This window comes from Harpegnathos saltator, unplaced genomic scaffold (assembly GCF_003227715.2).
Source record: "Harpegnathos saltator strain DR-91 unplaced genomic scaffold, Hsal_v8.6 scaffold374, whole genome shotgun sequence".
NCBI lineage: Eukaryota > Metazoa > Arthropoda > Insecta > Hymenoptera > Formicidae > Harpegnathos > Harpegnathos saltator.
Genome location: NW_020230177.1, coordinates 427,690 through 449,469, shown reverse-complemented (window position 1 = coordinate 449,469; position 21,780 = coordinate 427,690).

Below are 21,780 nucleotides of genomic sequence, written 5' to 3'. Positions count from 1 at the left end.
GACGTCGTCGCCACGGTACAACGAATGACCACCGGAGTCCGGAGCTAATATACCCCGACGAGCGGGGTCGGACGACCGTCGCGAAGACGGCATACGCATACCACACGCGCGGGCAAACCAGTCGCGACAGCCGCTCGCGCACGGCGAATTACACATGCAGCTGCGAGAGAGCCTCGCGAAAGACGGAGACAGAGAGACAGAAAGAGACAGAAAGAGAGAGAGAGAGAGAGAGAGAGAGAGAGAGGGAGAGAACGCACAAGGGCGAGACACCGGGAGAGGAGGCGCCGGAGGTGGTCGCCGGCCGTTTCGAGCCGGGCGCGCTGCTCCGACGCCAATATTAATTAAACGATCCCATAAGCGCCTAACAAACTGGCCGTACGTTAGGCGGTTTATTGGGGTCCCCGAGCGGGACGTTAAAATGTTCCAATCTTAATTAGGTAGGTGTTTACAGGAGGATAATTCCACGGGCGCTTAAGCCGCGCTGCGCTGTTTCTACCGGACGCGCGGGCCACCGGGCGCGACGCGCGGGGCCTCTTCCTCCCTCTCGCGCTCGCGACGGCAGAGAGGAGGCCTTGCGCGACCACCGACCTACCCTTGCGCCCCCGTCGCTCCCCGTGCCCTGCCCTCGCTCGTATCTCCGTCGTTGAACGGAGCGCGGACCGATATTACGGCGCGGCGCTCTCCTCGTACAGGACGCTCCGTTTCTCCTTTCTTTTTTTATCTCCACCCTCCTCGCCCCCCTGCTGCCGGCCCCGCGCGCTACTCCCTCGAGAATGATCTTCCGATGTCCTCCGCGCGTCTTTCCTCTCTTTCGCGCCTGCCGCGTCTCTTCTCTCCTCCTCCCGCCGCCGGGGAGTGCCAGGAGCACACCTCCGAAGGACGACGACGACGACGACGACGACGACGACGAGGACGACACGGTACCGCGCGGTCGCTATAAGTGGAGAAGGTCGTTGAAATCTTTACGGTTCAGCTCAGCTTCTCGGAATTTCGTCGCCACCGATATACGCCCGCGGTCTTGCGTAATTATCCGCTCGCGCACCTTCCTTCCTTCTCCTCGCTTCTTCTCACTTTCTCTATCTCGGGCGGATAATCAGCGAACGCAGGAGGGAGGGAAGGCGACTCGATCTCCGGTCGGGAAGTAATTTTCGTTTACTGTGCGATAAGGTTTTTCGACGAAAGGGGACTTGCAAATTAAGCGGCAACGCGCATCTCACGTGTCTCTGCGTATCTTTCTCTCTCAACCCTCACGTGCTCTCTCTCTCTCTCTCTCTCTCTCTCTCTCTCACTCTTTTTTCGTCTTCCTCTCTTTCTCCACGTCATTAGTAATTGAAAGGAAAAACGGTCGAGCTTGATAGGCTCCGCCAAAGATAGGCTCCGCCAAAGGCACAAGTATCGGGCAAAAAACGAATTTACCGTCTCGAGTAAGTCCTCCTTCTCTTGCGCACAGGTAAGTAGTTGAATGAGACTCTCTGACTGCTGTATCCCGATCAATTCGACCTGAGACGCGCGTTCGCCGAGACGGTCCGAAGCGAAGCGCGCCGAGAGTCACCTGTTTTGTACGCAGCGATGCCACGGGGAAGTTTGCTGCGCAAACAGCAATTTGCGCTCGTTAGAACAGCGTTTAGGAACACTTAGCGCTTCCTCGAGGCGACCTTCCGCGTTCCCCAGACGGATTAGATTAATTCTCGTGTCAGGACAGTGCACTCCACGACCACGGAAGCGCAGGGGGTGAGAGAGCGCGATGGATAAGGCGCGGCTACACGTCGCGCCGAAACGTCGCGTGGGGAAGACTCAGAGGGACGACGACACGTTTCCGTCGGGCAAAAGTCCGAGTCTCGAGATTTGCGTCCGTTGTTCTCGGGCTACTCTCAAGCTGGAAATTGTCTCTCGAGGAGTAGGGAAACCTCACACCGCGCTGTTCTGAGTTTTATGGAAAGAAAAAAGAAACACAGGATGTGAAGGAGTCGATTGGAATGTCAGCGCTGAGGCAAGGCGCGAGGTATCTAGACTAGCGAAAGCGGAGAATTAACATCGGAGATATACGTACGTGTATCGCTAATGCGAAACCGGCCAATTCTTATGCCGGCACACAGCAACGTTATTCCGCGCGTTCCGCTCAAGGAGAGCCGCAACTGCGAACCACATAATTTCGCGCGCTTTATCGTAAAAGTCCTCGCGGATTACGGATCGGGCATGCCGCCTTCTGAATTGCCACTTTAGCGGTATGGCACTCGTGGAAGAGAGAGAGAGAGAGAGAGAGAGAGAGAGAGAGAGAGAGAGAGAGAGAGAGAGAGAGAGAGAGAGAGAGAGAGAGAGAGAGATCGTTACGCGAAGGTGAGCAACGATCTTAACGCTAAAGTGCACCTGCGGTCGTATATACTTTAGCGCGACCGACTTTGAATTCTCGGAAGTGCAGCGATCGATTATCATATCCCGCTAATGCGTCTAATTTATAAACATATATATTTCAATAGCTATGCAAATGATATCGCGACACTCGCGATACACACACAGGACGCCGATCTCGATGGCTATGCAAACAAATAGAACGCCGGCGACCGCCGAGGCGAGTCGCTTGTTCAAGTCGCCGGCCGCCATTAGATTGCGCGCTTTGCAAATTGATTCTAACTTGGCGATATTTAACGGTCACGCTTCCACATCTCGGTCGGTCGGGCCGCTCTTATCTTCGCACGTCGTATTAAAAGCGCGCGAGGCCAAGTTCCCGAGCCACGTTTCACGTCGCCCGGCGTCCGGTCGGACGGAGGAGGAACGCCGAGGAGGCCGCGGTCGCTTAATGGCCGAGCTCTAATAGCCGAAAGAGCGTTGTTAGACGCGACTTAACGTTCTCTTAGCGAGCGACCGAGCCGGCGCGACGCAACAGGTTCCGCGAACGTTAATGTACCGCGCTATGCGTATCCCGCGTATGTTACGCTAATTGGGACCGACGCGCCGCGCCGCGCCGCGCCGCGCCACGCCGCGCCGGCGAGGATTTTCCATTTTACTCGCGGCGAGACCGGTCGGACACACCGCAAGCTTACACGCTCCATCCGGGAATCGTTAATTAGGGCCCCCAATATCCGTCGAGCATGCGACTATATAACGTAAAAGTCGAGCGGCCTTCGGTGCTCACGCCTTTGTGACGAGGCAGCGTCGCGTCTCTCGAGTACCTGGTGGGCTTCTCCCAACGAGCAACCCTTCGCGCAGATAATTAGCGAGATTTCGTGGCAGCCATGAGCCTGCCGAAAATACGCGCAGCCCGACGAAACTCGAAACCCTTTTCCTTTTCTCTTGTCTCCTGCTCCCCATTTTCTTCTCGCCCTTTTTCTCTCCTTTTTTGTTCCCTCGGCACAAGTATTGTCCTCGATCTTTCGTAACTAGCCGGCACTAGACTGCACCCTCGAGGCGCCTCAAACATAATCGAGAAATCGTGTCCTGAGGTATCTCTGAGGTATCTTTTTCGTTCGCTTGTTTCTGGGATTTTATTATCCTTTATTCGGCGCGCAAGGGACCGGTAGAAATCGTTGGTCATTATCGTCTCTATTTTCAAGGCGCCGTAGCAAAAGAAAACAAAGGCCGTTCACGGTTACACGGGTCGTGAAATTTATTACTCACGGATTTGTTGCTCTCATTCATGCCCGTTGGAAATTCAGGATGATCTACGATTACGCGCGTGCGGCAATACGCGGACACTCTGAGAGTACACGGAGATTCGCACTCACCGTTCGGCGGGGAAATCCATCGGCGACACTCGTCGTGGCGTTTCGGACTTCGTGGCGACCAATCCTCCAATCCGCAACTCGAGATCTGCAACAGGCGGGGAAAGAATCGTGTCAGAATAATCAGATTAGAATTGGACGAGCGAGCGAGCGAGCGAGCGAGCGAGCGCGCGAGTGAATTAACCCGTCGCGCTCGTAATTCGAATCATTCTGACGGCCCTTCGACAGCGAAGGGTTAAGAGGAGATGTACAGGGAGACTCCACGGAGTTTTGCCTCGCCAGTCGATCCTGCCCGGCCCGAACCGGATCCTCCGGAGCTGCGTCTCTGCCTTCGTGAGGCGGCCGCGCTACGTTACAATGTTAATATTATTTCACGAGTTCAGTGCTTGAAGCTCTGTAAGAGAAGTCGTAAAAGTCGTTCCAAGGTCGCAAGAAAATTAAGCAATCGCAGTCGATCGTTCTCCTTACGGTCGGAGGATAATCAATTGCGATTGGTCAGTTTTTTTTTCTCACGACCTTACGATTCAGGACTTTACGACTTCTATTATATTTTAGAATTTCGTTGAGTACAAGCTTCTCGGTAATTGTTCGTTTTATCCCAGTGTGAAGTAAATGTTATTAAGCAAATCATGACTCACCTTGATTTTCCAATTTTGAGTTTCCAATTTTTTATAGTTATTTTTTATGTCAAAATATGAAGAAATCTGTTATTATTTTTAGCTTAAATTAATTTTTCCAATTTTTTCGAAATTTTTCAAGTTTTGCGCAAGTATACTATTTTATACATATTTGAAACAATATTTCTTAAAAATATATACATCTGATTTGTTGAAACTTGTACACACATGTCGCCGATTGTGAATCAGAACCATTTTGTAAAATTCAAAATGCCGGATCTAATATGGCTGACGTCATTGTTGAAAAAGTGTCCAGTTTTACGCTACATTCGACGTTGGATAATCTTTTGGCTCACTATCCAGCATAAAAGCTCACTTTAACATCAAGATCTGAACAAAAAATGAACAAGAAATGAACAAAAAAAGAATAAACAAAAGACTTTAGAAATTTCGAAAAAATTGAAAAATTTGATTCAAGCTAAAAATGACGAAACAGATTTCTCTTGATATTTTGACATTAAAAATAACTATAAAAAATTGGAAACAAATCGGCGTCTGACGTTTCCCGAGGTTTACTTGTAAGAAGAGGAAATGGGAGCCTTCTTCTGCCGGCTTCTCGTAATGTCCTGTAAACTGGCGGGTCTCTCTTTCCGTTCTGACGTCGCTCACGGTTCGGAAACTATTTCAAAAGCGCGCTACACGCGATGAGCTTTGAGACACCGCGCGCGTACGGTGCTCAAAGTAAGGGGTGTTCAAGAAAGAAGCGACCGTGAGCGGGTCGAGTCGAGTCGAGTCGACGCGGCGCGGCGCGGCGCGGCGCGTACGCGAGGCAGGACGATAAATATCTTTATGCGCTGCACGTTGCAAGCGCGCACGACATTGTGGGCAATGGTCGTAAACCGACATGTTTCGTGCCCCCTTCCTGCCCGCGCCCTCGTGTCGCGGCCCCCTTGACCCCTCTCGTGTAGCCGATGCCAGATTATACGCGCCGGGCCGCGCGGCACCGACAACTTCATCCGCAGGGCGCCTCTGATTTATCCTTATTAATAAAACTTTAAAGTCCTGTTAACATGTGCTGGGAGGAGGGCGAGGGAGGGGGGACGGGGTCGCCCGCGGGAACGCGCGAGAGGAGTGGGAAACGTGGGCGGAGGGAATTCGTCGCGACAGCAAAACTATTGCTGCGCCTCCGCCGCGAAATCGCATTTCATTTCGATCGTATCGCAGCGGCTCGATCCGAGCGAGATTCTCGCGAGTCCTGCGAGGGACAAAGCGCGAGCTATGAAATTTGAAGGAAAGCTACAAACACGGGGGACTCGTTCATCTCCGAGTCGCTCCTCGGTGTCCTCGGTCCTCGAAGCGCGAGCGCTCGATTCACTGACCCGATTTGCCCTTTCGCGTCCTGCGAATTTATCACCGTCACGGTAATCGTCGGGTAATCGAACATCTCTCCGTCTCGCGTCCTGTCACCGTCACGATGATTCCTCTCGACGCTCCGCAGTAGATACCGCGACGGCCGTTCTCCTCGAGACGCGTCAGCCGAGACCGGACACAAACGCGCGAGGGAGGCGCTGGCAGAAAGAAGCGTAGTGTGATCGCGAGACAGTGTCGATTGTTGGCCGCCGTTTCTCGGGCCCAAAGTTTCTCGGTCCGGGCCGTGGCACGCATTACGACCACACATCGACGCGCAGCGGGATGCACGATGCACAACGCCGGGGGATGCGTCGGCGAGGGTGGGAGCGCGGGGGAGTGGGCATCGCTCACCGCGAGAAGCGAGGGTGAGAGGGACACAGCGAAGAAGGAAGGAAGGAAGAAGGTGAAACAGAGACAGAGAGAGAGAGAGAGAGAGAGAGACAGAGAGAGATGTGGGAAGAGAGAGGAGATATCAGGCATTATTAAAAGTACATAAACACCGCGAGGTAAAACGCGAGTTATGGCTCGGCCTGGCTGTGAATTAAGGAGGGGCGACGACGGAACGATGAGAGCACGAGATAAAGAGAGCTATCGGGGGCCTCACTACCTACCTATGTCGAACGCGGGGCCCCTCTAGGCTCTCTCTCTCTCTCTCTCTCTCTCTCTCTCTCTTCTCCTTTTCTTCTCCACCACCTCCTCCTCCTCCTCCTCTTCCTTCTCCTCCTCCTTCTTCTTCTTCTTCTTCTTCTTCTTCTTCTTCTTCTTCGTTTTCTCATCCGTCGCCCCGCCGCTCTCCTCTTCCTTCCCCTTCGTCTTTCTTTCGCATACTGTTCTCGCGCGCGAGCGAACGCGCTCAGGTCCCGGGGGAATTATGTCATTTCTTCGCACTCGCGCGCGCTCGTCGCGCTCGCGACAACTTCATTCCTCCGGCTGAGAGACGCGCGCGCGCGTATACCTTGCGTCGGGCGATCTCTCTCCGGTGTTAACGCATAGCTTTCGCTTCTGCGTCGCGCGGAATAGACGCGACGCGCTTTACAGCGCGCATAAAGGAGAGAATCGACGTCGCGTGAGATAAGGCTCAGATAAGGCTCGGTGAAAGTGCACGAGTTTTCGTCTTCAAACGGGGGAGGACGCGAGAGAGTCGCCGCAGCCGCGATGTACCGAGCGAAATCTGATTGTCGATCGAACGTTGAAATTCGGGGAGCAGCGTGCGGCGAGCTTCCCGGCCAAGTCGCCCGGCCACTCACTTTCTACGTCTTTAAGCCTATCGTAGACACATCTGACGACGATTAAATCGACCGATGCCTTCGATTTCCTGCCTTGGTAATTGATGAAGCATACCGACGATTCGTTGCCGGATTAACATCTTGATCGCTCCAAGCGCGGACTTGGTGCTGCACACATCATGACTCCGTAATAAATATCCCGGGATTCCGAGAGACTCTCCGCTCGATGCCCGGCCCGGCTGTAGTAAATAATCGGCTCGTCGAATTCTCAGAGAAATATCATGAATCATCGGTATTATCGTACGTCATCGAGCGTACGCGCGATGCCCGGATGGTCTGCGCGGTTAATTAACGCCAATTACACAGGAATACCCTTTCGCCGGTTTCCTCGCGTCGGACTTTTGCCGCTTTCGCTTTCTCTAACCTGAAGTTGCATCTAGATGAAGCTTCCATGCGCGCGCGCGCGTTCTACGCTTCCGGCTTCCGGAGCGATTTCGAGTTCTTTTACGAGCACGATCGCCCACGAAACTCGGTCCTGGTCTTTCACGCTCGCTACATGTACCCGCTGAAACAGTATTGCATTCAATGCCTCAAGATGCCTCAAGTCACGGTAGAATCGTTGAAACGGATACTCAATGAGACGCGTACTGTCTATAATTCTGAAAGATACCGAGTCAGTGGAAAACCTTGCCTTGGTACTTCGTCTTCGAGCGCAAACTTCTACGACTTTCTACGACGGAACACTGCGATGTGACAAACACGGCTTTAGATTATTACGACCGACCGTACTGAGCAACACAGCAAAGCCAAATTTCACTCAGACATCGCACCCACATTTCTCGGCACAACCGAAACCGAAACGCGAGCACGGATGAACTCGAGCGTGCGCTGAGAGCGCGCGGCGAAAGCAATTTCGCCGAGAGATGACGATCCGGCGAATGGGGGCGACAAGAGATAAGACGCGTACGCTCGATAAACACGAAACCGAGAGGACGGGCGCGACAAGCAGCGCGGGCTTTTTCGGGCGGTTTCTCCGGATACTCATTAATTAACCGACGCGTCCGCGAGCGCGGGCTGTTAGGTCGGCCGAGCGAGGATTTACGGCCGCCCCTCGCGATCGACTTTCGTCCGCGGCTTCAGCCGCAAGGCGGGCTTCAGCCGTGGCCGCCACGTGGGTGGTGGTGGTGGGTGACCGTGTGTGCACGCGCGCGTATGTTACATTATGTTACTGTCCGTGCGTGTAATGGCGACGCGACCATTCCGAGGAGCAGCGCGGTGATTCAGGGCCTCCCCGGCGTCGCGTCGCGTCGCGTCCCGTCGGCTAAATGCTCGCATCCATATCGCGAGCGTCGTGGGTGGACGCGCGACATGCGCGAGAAGACGACGGGACAAGTGCAGGACATGCCGCGCTCCTCTCCGCGACGGCTCTCTCGTGAACGACCGTTTATGGAACCGGGATCAAAGGGGCTAATTAATATCGCATTCCGCGGGATTGAGCCGTCGCCGTCCTCCGCCGCACCGGCACTGGCGGGTGCAAACGAAGACGGCAGGTACCCGGCAGGACGAATTTGACAAAACGCTCACGTTGTCTATAAGATCGGGTCTTAATTTTTCTAACGATGATATTATATCTTGGTGTATACTACTTTCAATGTATATATTTTTTTTGAAAAAATGATAACATAGTATTTTTTTTATATCAACGGATGTCGTGTAAAGGATATTCCCTCTCTCTCTCTCTCTCTCTCCCCCTCTCTCTCTCTCTCTCTCTCCCTCTCCCTCTCCGTGTTTCATCTAAAATTCTTTTATGCTTCTTGTTTCGAGTTATTCGAGATGTAACAATAAAATATCACGCGTTTGTTGTATCTTACGCAATCGTCCGCGATCCTCGCGACGAGGCTGAGAATCCTCCGTCTCACGGAGGAACCGTATAAAACCGCAATTAACGGCCGACGTCGAGACGCACAAGAGAGCGAAGAGATCGTCATCGAGCCGCGGCATTGTCCGCGCGCGAGCGCGCGTTCGTCGCATATGGAAGTGCTCGCTGTAATTATTCTCGTATCAACGTCCATTACCACCCGCCACTATCGCGCCGCATCGTCATGACGTGAGAGGGGGGAGGGAGGCACGTCGCGGCTGGTAAATGCTTCGTGACGAACCCGAAGAACCGCTATCGGCTTCGTTCATCGTCGTGCGTGCGATCCGCGGGGTGCACCGACGAGCGTCTCAATCGAGGAGGCGACCAAACGCGATCGGTCGCCGTGCGCGACAGAGAGACAGAGAGAGAGAGAGAGAGAGAGAGAGGGCGAAGGAGAAGGAGAAAACGACAGAAGGAGACACGGGGAGAGAATAAGGGACGACGGGGGATCGTGAATTACGTCCGAGTTCCATCGAGGCGGAGGATCGATAGCCGATCGCGAGGTCTAAACGTCGATCTCAGATGGAGTCCCGCCGATAAGGGATCGATCTCTCCCTCCCCTTTGCCAGCCCCTCGGCCGGCCGATGGTGGGCCCGTTCACCAAAACGGCTTCATTAGGGCCCGCCATCCTTCGGATGCACCACGCGAGGACGCCTACTACGGCGCTCTCGTTACCTCGTGGCTCGCGAGTCCGAGCGATCGGCCGGACGTCACGTGAACGCACGCGGCGAATGCTCCGACTCATCCTGCGAGACGAGCGAACCGACGCCGACGCGACCACGTCCGACGGAGCGCGAAGCCCCGTGTACTCTTTCCTGCTTTTGACACCGGTATGTTCGCGGAAATGTCGGCAGCTTGACGACCGATAGCTAGCGTCGTAATGACGCGGGGCGCGGGGGATGCCAAGGACGCTCCTTTCCCAAACTGTGGTCCGAAATAAAATTAAATCAAACTCGCCCTTTGCGGCGTCGTCGAGGCTTTCTCTTTTGGCCACGGCGACGGCCGTGGAAGGCCGACGAGCGCGATTGTACATTTGCCATCCCTGCGTTTCCCTTCGCTCACGACTAAACGATGGACTAAACGAAAACTGGGACGTGCTAATGAGAGACGAGCGCGAGGTATTTCTGCGATAACGCCGCGCTGGAAAGTCGCGCGACGCCGGACACGTGTGTTCCTTCTTCTCGTCCTGCTGTTCCCGGACGCGAGCGCGTCTCGCTGCACGCATCATCGAGCACACTGACGCATCGGCGATGCGTGCTAAGTGAGCGGTTAGTTAGCCGCGGCAATTAGCATCGGTCGCCGTTGCTCTCGTCGCAGTTGATGTTACTCTCGTCGTTGAGCGTGCGGGACACGCTCGACTGGCCGGAAAAACGGCTTTAAACACTGTTAAACCGCGTGTCAATACAACCGATCGCCGCGCCGGCGACGCGACGTTGCACACGCGACTCGGCCGAGACCAGTGCGGGTCCCGTCGAAGCCGCCCCTCGTGACCTTCCGGGAGAGAGACGGTGGCGACAAAATAATGAAGACGAAATTGGAGGAGGTCCCACTCGGAACCTCCCTGATACTTCGCCCTGGCTTTTACGAAGATATCGGGGAAAGGTGTGATCAAGAGGAGAGAGAAAAGAGGAAAGTCCGTTTTAAGAGCAGCCGAGTGAATCTTCGAGCGTCTTGAAATTCCTTCGTCTCGACGCTCAGGTGACGCTCAAGTATTGTTAATTTCTCCGTACGGAGAAGCGTGTCTTCCTACGCTATTTCGGCCGCAAGCGCGGCCTCGCGGTGAGTGAGAAAACGATGCGTATCTCGAGCGTATCTCAGCGGAGGCGGGTATTTTCATATCTCAAAGTTACGCGACGCGATATCGCAACGGCGACGGCTGATGAAGCTCTCGCGATCTTCCCCGTTCTCCCCGACTGGGCGCAGCCCATCGCCGCCGCTTAATCCCGTTGAATTAACTCCCAGCTGTTTCGGCGAGTCCCGTTAACACGCTAATTGCAGGTCGCCGTTCGTAAATTCTTCGCGCTACGATCCCGGCACTGTAAATTCATTTGCATTCACGCCCTCGTCCGCGCCGCCGGACGCGGCGAAAAGGATTCAAGCTAGGTTCAGGGGGAAGAAGGACCAATCGGGCCCGCCACGAGGCCGGAACGGAGGCGAGGAAAAAATCCCTTGCGGTCGCAAAACAAAATGTCACGTAATTATCGCGGTAGGTGTTCCATCGTGGGTTTGCCCCTCTTCGCCCGCCCCTCGTCCCGTTCCTCACCCTCTCGCAGGCCCCCTCTCACCGATACCCACCCGCGAGAGGCGACCGGGTGCAAAAAGTGCAGCGAAAAAGCAACGGGGGGATCGTAAAACGGGCCCGTTTATGAGCACCAACGCGCTCGAGAGGAGAGAGAGAGAGAGAGAGAGAGAGAGAGAGAGAGAATGAGAAAGAGGGAGGGCGTTTCCAGCCGGCTGCTATAATAAACATTCCCTATCGGTCGGCCAGAAGCGCGGAGGAAGCACCTGCGGTTTCTCGATGCGGTGCTTTTCTTTTCATCGATACACGTCGTTCCGTGCCGTCGTCTTTCGCGGCCGCGGAATACCGCCTGAAAATTTCACGCTTGACTTGGAGAGATGCTTCTCGTGTCTCTGGATACTCTCGGGGAGTTCCTCGTGATACCAAATGATAGCCTTGTCGAAGCGTCACGCTGACGTTATCGTTCCTCTTGTCTTAAAAATAAAAAATGCTACATAAGAATGTAGAATCTTTCATTCGAAGAGGGATTGTGAAATTTAATAGGAGCGAGATGAAAGCAGCGAATAATCGCCGAAGACGTTTCGAGGCGTATATGACGCGCGCAATATCGAGAGCAGACGGAAACAAAAAGCCGATGAGTGACGACGAGAGAAAGACAGCGATGGATAGGCGGGAAAAGAAGACGAAGAACGAGAGAGAAAGAGCAGAAAGGTGAGCACGGAAGGAAGAAAGAGAGAGAGAAAGAGAGAAAGAGAGAGAGAGAGAGACAGAGAGAGAGAGAGAGAGAGAGAGAGAGAGGGTGAAAGGGGCCGGAGGGCGAGCTCTAACGTTCGGACACCGTTAAATTATCGTTATTGATTCGTAATTATCGGGAAATAACTCAATAAAGGGCCCGTGGATTATGGTGCAGGCCATCAATAAAATATCAATTTCGATAATGGCCGCCGGGCCGAAGGATCACGCGAGACCGTGCGAGAGAGACTTGGGAGAGAGAGAGAGAGAGAGAGAGAGAGAGAGAGAGAGAGAGAGAGGAGACTGTAGGGCGATTTTGACGCCTCTCTTTCGCGGCGGCCTTGCCGCGTAATTACGAGCCTCGCGGAACACGGCGGTGGGTCCGTCCGGCCGGGCCCTTAAGCTTCGTCCTGTCTCGCGCTCCTTCTTCTCACCTTCCTTCTCTCCATCTCGCTCGTCTTCGTGGTTCTCGTGTCTCGCCGCGCCGCCTTTCGTGTCTCGCGGTCGCGTCTCGTAGCACTTCGTTATCGATTACGCTGGGGCTTCCAGCATTTTCGGAAAACTGACATGGTTGCCAATCCTGCCTGAAGGAGGCTGTACTCCTGTGAAAAGTGTTTTGACGATTATCTTACTTGTCTGATGCTTTTCAATTCTTTTCTTCCTTCTTTCGTTGTACGCATCTATTTGTCGGGATATTTCTGTGTGCCGTTTCTTCTGTTCCTGAGGTGCCTGAGGAGAAAATGCATATTCACTACCCGATCCTGTAATTTCACAAATCCCGCAAATGATACAAATGACTCACACAACGTGAATCTGTAAAAATCTAGATAGGAATCTGTCAAAATTCGTTAATTTTATAACTTCGGAAGTTGAAAGACAGATATAAAACAGAACAAGCAAGAGGTGTCGAGACGCACAAACAACGCCTCTTTCGTACATATAAATCTCACGGCTATAAAAATCCCTTAATAGCTCCGTCAAACATAGTTACTAGTACAAATGTAATCATCAATCTCGACGTGTCATCTTCCTCCGCTGAATGCAGCGAGGATTCGTAGGATTCTCCTCCGATCTTCACGGTGATCCGGCGAGATCGCCACACGTGAGGCCCGATTCTTCTCCCGAACGAGTCGCTCGTGTATAGAGAATGACTGGTCGATCTCGTTCGGGGATAAAGGGGTCGATTATCCTTTAGCGTTCCTCCGCGGGAGCAACGGGTTAGCCGTCCGCATTGAGAGCGTGCTTCCGAAAGTGTATCGTGACTCCCGACGTCGCCGTTTTGCGCGTCATCGAGAGCTAACGTCGAAGCCCAGACACCGAGACATCCACACCGCGCTCGCAACGAACGCCGAGAGATGAAAGAAAAGGAAAAAAAGAAAAAGAAAAGAAGAGAAAAAAAAACCAGAAACGTAAAGCGAAACCGAGTGGTAACGATCACGAGTGATCGCCACCGGTGGAATAAAAATAGCAACAATAATCAATAATACGTCGCGAGACGCGGCCGTGGCGTGTAGCTCGTTACACCGCCGATACGCTTAATTGCGCGCGTCCAGTCACACACAGGACTATTACGATCCCTCGTACAAATGAACGTATGTTGAGAAATGCAACCGCTCATTATGGGTAAACGCTTGCATTCCCATCGTCGTTGTCGTCGTCGTCGTCGTCGTCGTTGCGCGCGCGTAAAAGTGATAACAATAATTGCAAATAGACCGCGTGCCGTTACCCGTTACTTATCTCCGTTTCCGTTGGCCGCGCTGGTCCGATAGCATCGGATAGACGACGACGAGGCTCCAAGGACGGCGAGGCTGCAGACGGCGCAACGCAGCCTCGCCGTAATGCACTTCGCTGCTTATAAAGAGCCGTATTTTAAGCGAAATAAGTCTAAATCATTGGCTCTCTCCCTCTCCCTCTCCCTCCCTCCCTCTCTCTCTCTCTCTCTCTCTCTCTCCCCCTCTCTCTGTAAATATTCCTCGGTGAAATCGGCGGTAAACCCCTTCCTCTCTTTCTCGATTCCTCCGCGTCTCCCTCACACTCTCCGCGCTGCTCAGTGTCTCCTTTTTCTTTTCTTCCGTCCAGTCCTCGTCTCGCTTTCCGCTCGAGCGATACCGAAGTATCTCTCGGAGCGGACGCACCCAGAATTCCCAGGCACCACAAGGGCGTCAGTCCGCGTACATTAATTACGGGCGTAATCTCTGGCCCATAGTATAAAGGGAGAAAGCGAGGGAGCGAGGGAGAGAAGGAGAACGCGATGGAGGAGTGCAGAGGAGGGGAGGGGGAGGGGGGAGATCCGAACGACGACGCAGCAACGGCGCGGCGACGGCGATATGGGTGTTCCTACGAGCCGATGGCTTCCTGGTGAGAGTTGCTACTCATGCCGCGTAATGCAACCGCGCGGTGTAATTTTTCGTTGTCCACCACGGCGCTGAGCCCCGTCTTCTAATGCGCGCACGAGCACGTTGCAGCGCTCGTCGGCCATGGCCACCTGTTGGAACACGATCGCCGGGCAAGCGAGCAAGCGAGCTCTCTATGGTGATCTATCGAGTCGTCCGAGATCTCCAAGCGCCGGAGAACGGACGATTTGTTGGCGGTGCTGTAGAGCGGCGGATCACACAGGGAACGACGAGCCAGCGGAAGTGAGAACGAAGGCTCCTCCCGGAGCCGTCGAGGCTACCGATTCGAGTATGCTAATTTACCTAGAATCGGCCTTTTTTATCCCCTCCTCCTCCCGCTCTCGTCTGGTCGACCGCTTCTTCCGCGCGACATCGGCCGGTAGGATAAATGGAGTCCTCGCGGCATGAGCGAGTCCAGGTGGTCCAGGTGGCCTCCTAGCGTATGCGAGCTGGCGCCGAGGAAATCGGCTCTCGACTCGGAAGCCCGTCCGGTCTTTCGGAAATTGTTAAGTCGACGGATGAGGATTATGATATCTCACGCGCGCGTAATTTTCTCACGCGCGCGGACAGCAATTTATATGCGTGAATGCGACAGCCGACAAGTGGAATCGCCTTATTAGGCCGTATAATGATCGGCTTTATTAGCATTTACGCTTGGCAGCGCACTCGCCACTGCTAAGGAGCGGCTTATTTATCGTTGTGAATGAGAAAATCTCCTCGTAGGGCAGAAATTTGAAATGTAAATCGCGCCATTAGCGACGATAAATGTCACGTTTGGAGCCTCGAACGACGATCGGACGTGACGAAGAGACGACGACGCCACCGAATCCTCCCCCGCTCCCCGGCGTGTCGTTCGTACTCTCGCCATTTTATACTCGTTCCGAGTGTAACGCGCTTTTGTCCACCGCGTTAACCGATCGCCGGGATCGATGGACGGCTTGAAAGCGAGCGCGCTCCGGAGAGTAAATACCACGCATGCGGAGCGAATCGGTAATTCACGGGAGAGAGAGAGAGAGAGAGAGAGAGAGAGAGAGAGAGAGAGAGAAAGGGGGTACGCGAATCATGTACGCGAAATCGCGCGCGGAAAAAGTCGGATACCGGCGAATCATGACGCGGCTCACCATCGGCGACGACGAGCGTGTCTTAGTTTTGACGCCTCGATAGATTCCGCCGGACTGGACGCGAGACATTTCCAATATCGTAAAACCATTAATTATCGTCCTGGTTCTGGTGTCGGTGTATCGGCCCATCGGATCTTCCCGCCGCCGCCGCCGCCGCCGCCGCCTCTCCCTGCCCCGCTCTCACCCCGCGGCTACTTAGGTGGCCGCCGGCGCCTTCGTGATGTATTTCGGTGTTTTTGTTCGACATTAATAACGACGTCGCTCCACACGCTCTTTCTCCCTCTCCCTCTCTCTCTCTCTCTCTCTCTCTCTCTCTCTCTCTCTCTTCGTCGTCTCTCAAATAAAAGGACACGTCGTTTCCACCACACAGGTATATATCTCTGACGCTCTTCTGTTCCCTCTTTGCCACACTGTGGTTCGCCTTGCGGATTTACCTGGTGACCGTTATAATTTCGGAGGGACTAATTTTCGCAGGTAAAGTCGCGCGCGAAAATCAATCCCGAGTCGCTCATTATGCATAATAGCTCCTCTCTCTCTCTCTCTCTCTCTCTCTCTCTCTCTCTCAGCGAGATTCGTTAATAAAATCATATCGAATGATGTAATTTCTGAAAGACATAATTCGTAGGCTAATGAAAGTCGGTAATTACACTATCAGAGGAACGGTGAAGCTTCAGGTCGGCGCCGCGTGACGACATCGGGACGATCGCCCTCGCGGGACGAGAGTCCTCGCGCTCCTAATAATATGATCTCCTTGAGTTCATTTTTCATTGATATGTAGCGTCTCGACACAAGGGCTTACCAACAGTTTCACCGTTAAGACGGGAAGATATCGCGCGATATGCAACTTCACAGACACAACGCCACCGACACCGAGCGAGTGTCGGACACAGAGAGATCGTTTTTAGTCGCGTCGAACAGTCAAATCCGTCGACGTCGCGGGCGGTTTCGGTGCCGTCACCTCCGCTTGCCAGCGGGAGCCTGGGAATCGACGCGAGCGATCCCAGAAGCGAGTGTCGCGAGAGCCGCGAAGAGGAGGAAGAAGACGAGCAAGAGAGGCCCAGAAAAAGTCGATAAGGACAGGCCCGAGCGGAGAACACAGCAGAACGCTGTGTGTGTTTTTCGAATTAAGGGGAGTCCAATTGTTGATTTTCCCGGGCGGTGCCTCAGTGATTCGCCACGCCACTCACGGCGTCATCTCCGCTCCTCGGTCTTGCGAAGGCGAACGCGACCGCCGGACACGTATTACGCGCTCTGAGACCCTCTTCTTCCTCGGCTCCCGCCGTCTTCCCCGCCTCCGACGTCGCCGTCGCTATGCTCGCTGATATCCACCGCGTCGCGACTCTCTCAATCTCTCTCTTTCTCTCTCTCTCTCTCTCTCTCTCTCTCTCTCTCTCTCTTTCCCCCTCCCTCTCTCCCTCTTTCCCTCCCCGTCTCTATCTTCGGGGAATTAAGTCATTCATCGTGCGTCGGTCCAGAAAAAAGTAATGAAGCTCTCATAGGATCCACGAACGCGTATCGCCCTCGGGACCCGTGGCGAACGCGATACGTAAATCTACCCGGGGTGGTGCCCGTTGGATTATCACTCGGGATCGCCCAGGGTGGTCCGATCCGCTCCTCGGCTTCTTCAATGACTTATTTACTCGCTACGATCGCGTCACGGATGAAAGAGCGAAGAGAGAGAGAGAGAGAGAGAGAGAGAGAGAGAGAGCCCTGGCCGGATTTCTTACGCACCGAGAGGGACTGTCGCCTTCTCTCTCTCTCTCTCTCTCCTTTTCTCTCTCTCTCTCTCTCTCTCTCTTTCTCTCTTTCTCTCTTCGGAACCTCCACGCGAGATGTACGCGAGAAACGCTCCTTCTCGTGTTTTCTCGCGAATCAACCTGCACGCTTAAATCCCGTCAAGCCGAGCAGGAGATGACGACGCCGCGTCCAGTCTCTTCTCCCCTTCCGAGTGTCCGTCGAAACTCGACTTGTCGATAATCTCGTCGCACGAGAAGACTACTCCAAGTTAGCAGTCGATCCGGAAGGCGACTAGGAGAAGGGGGGAGAGGGGGAGCCAGAGAAAGGTCTCTCGGAAGTTGTGTAGAAAGGGAAAGCCGGAGGATACGAAAGGAATCCGGGTGTCGACCGACACGTTGGTACACGTTTGTTCTACGAGCCACGGCCGTACCGCGATTTCGTTCCCACACTTGGGGACGCGGATTCCGCCGGAGATTCTCCTTGCTGGTTCGCGAGGAGGAGGACAGCTGCGAGGAGGTGGAATGGCCGAGGGGGCGAGTCCTCAGACGAGGGCAGTCGGGAGAGGTTAGGGGGTGCGTGCTACATCTCTCTCCCCTTCTCTCTCTCTCTTCCTCTCTCTGTCTTTCCCCCTTCCTCTCTCTCTCTCTCTCTCTCTCTCTCTCTCTTTCGGAACCTTATAACATGCCAAAACACCGATAATTCGGCGGTGTGGTCCCGAACGTCAGCCGATATTCTTTCCCACGGATAGCCACGACGACAACGACGACGACGATGGGGAGCTCCAGGTTCAGCCAGAAAGGATTCCAGCCATTCCTGCGGGCTACATCCCGACTACGGTGTGGACGACAACGTCGGCGAATAAGACGGGCCACCTTCGGCCGGATCGCAAAAACGATAAATTAGTAGATTTACGTGGACGCGCGCGCGCGTCCTTTTTTACCTACCCCGAATCGTTCGAGGATGAGATCGGAGGATTCTGATCCCCATCGGCACAGTTCTTCGTTCGACTTTTTCGCGCCGATATCGCGTCTTCTCGCAATTCGTTTCTCCGCGAGCATCGACTCGAACCTCAGTTTCGACTTCAAGTTCCGAGATCTCAAACCTCGAGATGGACCAAGTTACTAGTGAGCGCGCTCAAGCGCCGAGCAATTAAAGCAATTCGAGTTTACATCCGCCATCCGCGGGGTCGAAGAGATTGAAGAGGATGACAGGAGGCGCAATATGGCGGCTCTCGTACGCGATATATACGACGCAGCGCGGGATAACCTCCGTGCATTATCAGCGCTCGTATCCGAGCCGCGCTTCAGGAATACGAAATGCGTCGCGCGCGGGAGGATGACAATCGAGCGCCTCCTCCGCGTGCGGAGCGGCTGGCGAGGAGCAGCCCATCAGGATGCCACGCGCGTGTGTTCGTGCACGACACGCCGCGTGTCGTTCCGCCCGCCTGGCTGCCCCGATTTTATCGTCCCAGGGGCTCTTATAACCTCTAAATGTTTTCGTCGCCTCTATCAGATCGCAGCGCCGGAGACAGGGATCGCTCTCCTCCGCGTCCGACGAAGGATCATCCATGCGAAAGATTCAAAGGACGATAAGGAGCGACGAAAGGAGCGCCCGATAGAAAGTCTCGATCGCGCGCTGTCGGCGGCGTTGTTTTATTTCTAATTAGCCGCTGCCGCCCGCCGCCGCGGCTGGGGCATCTCCGTGTGGCCGCCGGCAATGGAATGGGGAATCGGTAAATTGACCTGACTTATCAATTGCGACGTCGCCAGCTGAGCTGGCGGGATTTTGCTCCTCCGCCATTTTGTCCTCGGACGATGAGTGCTCCGCTTCCGCGGAAATTGGCACGCGCTGCTTTCCTCGAGTTCTCGAGGAGACCGCGATTGGATCCCTTCAACGACACGATTCTTTCCGTCTCAGTCGCCTTTCCCTCTCGCGTGTCCGAGTGGACTCCATTAAGCCGACACCCCTATTAGACGCGGAATCGCATCGGGCTGCAGGATTGCATTCTCCGGCGCTGAAACGAGCCGCACGCGTGACGGTATGCGTAATAATAGTAAAACTGAATGAATCCACCTCGGTCGCCTCCAGGACGCGCTGGTGCTTTTGGAGAATGCGAGGAGATCCAAGGGGAGCGAGACGAAGGAGAAGGAAGAGGAAGAGAAGAAGAGGAGGAGAAGGAGGAGGAGGAGGAGGAGGGTTGGTCCCCGGCTGCTCGATGCCAGGGTAAAAACCCGAACTCACTGGAGGGCGGAGGAGGGAAGGACTGCTGGTGTCTGTTGGTCGCGGTGGGGGACCAAGGGGGTGGGTGGGTCAGGTAAGATCAAAGGGACCGCCGTGAGAAGTGGTCCGACTGCCCGAGATTCTTGTCTGCCGGAACGTTGGCAGTCTCTCTCTCTCGTGGCAGGAATTTGTTTTACTATCACGGCAAAGCATGCATCCCCCCGAGCCGCGGCGTCGCTTTGGAGGACGCTCGACATCTCGATGGCGGAAGTTGATTGGGATTGCGCAATAACGAGGAGGAGTCGATTCCAACGGCTCGGCCGACTTGGTCCTCACTTCGCAGTCGTTCCCGAGTACCGCGCCGAGTCGACGGCGGCGACGTTAAGATCGAACGCTACCGTCTCGATCGAATCGCCACTATTGCCTGTTATGAATGAATCGATTAGGTCGACGTAGCCGAATAGTCCGAAGCGCCCAACGTTTGCAACGCGTCCGAGGGAAATATCTGCCATGCGCGGCTACGGGAGAGGGAGTTGAAAAAACGGCGGTGGTCCGTAGGTAGACACACTCGGAAAGAAGGAGGAAGCGAGCAGCAACGGAGCAGCACCGGCAGAACCAGCACCAGCAACGGCAGCAGGAGGAAGATCGGGCAAGGAGCGTGGAAAAAAAGGTGAAAGGAAGGTAGGGTAGGAAGAGGAGGGTGGGGAAAGAAAGCCGGTAGGTCGGCGGTGGAGTGTTGGTACCATTAGCGCGGATGCCTGTTCGTATGCGGTCAGGGTCCTTTTATCCCGCGCGCGGAGATTCCTGCGGGATTCCTGCGTTCGTTATCATCGCGTGCAGCATTCGCTGGCCGCTGAAACGGTGGAAGAAGAAGACAGAGATGCAGGAAGAAAGAACGCGATGAGAGAAAAAGGAGGAAGGACGAGAGGAGAGGTTTGGAGGAAGAGCAGCCGGCGGTGGAGGTGAAGGAGGAAGAGGAGGAGGAGGAGGAGGAGGAGGAGGAAAGCTGAACCAGTCCTCCTCGGGGCATGGGCCTCCCACGACATTCACTCGACGCAGGAGTTATGAAGTCGTCCAGCTGGGGAACCAGTTGGCTATATTTCGCGGGAGTACGTCGACGGCGGCGCGCATCGTGTAATGGGAAAATATTGAATAGTCCTGCGACACACAGCGCGCGCAGCGCGCTCGCCAAAGTACGGCCGGAGGATCGCGGACTAGCTCGTAGATCTCGCAGCGGAGATCCGCGATCGAGGAACGGTCTCCTAGCGGAGACCCCGTCTCTGCGAGAGAATGCGTCCTTGGTCTTCTCTCTCTTTCTCTCTCGATCCCGCGGACTCGAGCCGACGACTTCCCTCGCTCCCTCTTCGAACGACCCGATGCGCAACCCGGGGATCGGTTTCTCCTTCGCTCTGCCGCTTCGACGGAGCCGTCGATTTCTCACGCCTCGCTTGCTTGTTTTCGTTTTTTTTCTTTTTCTTTTTTTCGCAAAACAGAAATACTCATTAGCCACACATTTACATGTCGCCGATAAATTTTCGATATTAAGCAAATGCCGTTTTTCACGCGTTATTAATATTCATCAGGCTGCGCGCGGCGTAAGAGCTTGCCGTAATTTCTATACTATCGAGCGCGATCTTCTCCTCTCGCAACTTTCTCTTCTAGCATCTACAGAGCTGCGGCGGGGGAGGGGGGGGGCAGGGGGGTTAATATACCGCCGAGGGTCTCAATTTCATGTGTCGTTTATTTAATTACCTTATACGTTTACTTGCATAAATTACGAGCAATAATTAATACATCTATTATGCACAATGCTAAAATCACCGTTCTCTCGTCGGAGAAGTAGACTCGCTAGAGTAGCAGCACTTGCAGAAGATGCTTTTCCCTCCGTTCTTTACGTCCGCGCGCCTTTTCTCGTCGCGATTACGAGAAGAGGGCGAGAGAAATGAGGAATGCGACAAGGGGAAGGGGGGAAATATAGAGAGAGAATTACGAGAGAAAGATATAAAAATAATTTATCGCACGCTCTCGGTGCCCCTCGGGCGTCGCGTTAGCGTCGCGTCAAGGCTCGACGGTTATTTACAATAGACTTCTGCAGGATGAGTTGTGGAATCGTCAATCGGCTCGCGTAAGTGCAAAATATATAACTATCCTCTATGTATGTACAAGCGCGCCATCTTAATCGGAGATTGTAACCCGCTTTTTTCCTCGGGGAAACGGGTGCCGGAAGGGCCGGAAAGAGAGAATCTTTTGGAATAAATAACGATTACGACGCTCGCGTTGCAAATCCACGGAGAGCGTTGCTTAAAACGAATATGCCGTGTGTGCGGCAACTCAGATAACCGAAGGCCTCATAGCTCAATTCGTTTAACGCAGCTTCGTCGACGGCCTCTTACAACGGAGAAAAGACCGATTAGACGAGCGTCTGATCGTCCGGTAACGACTCAATGT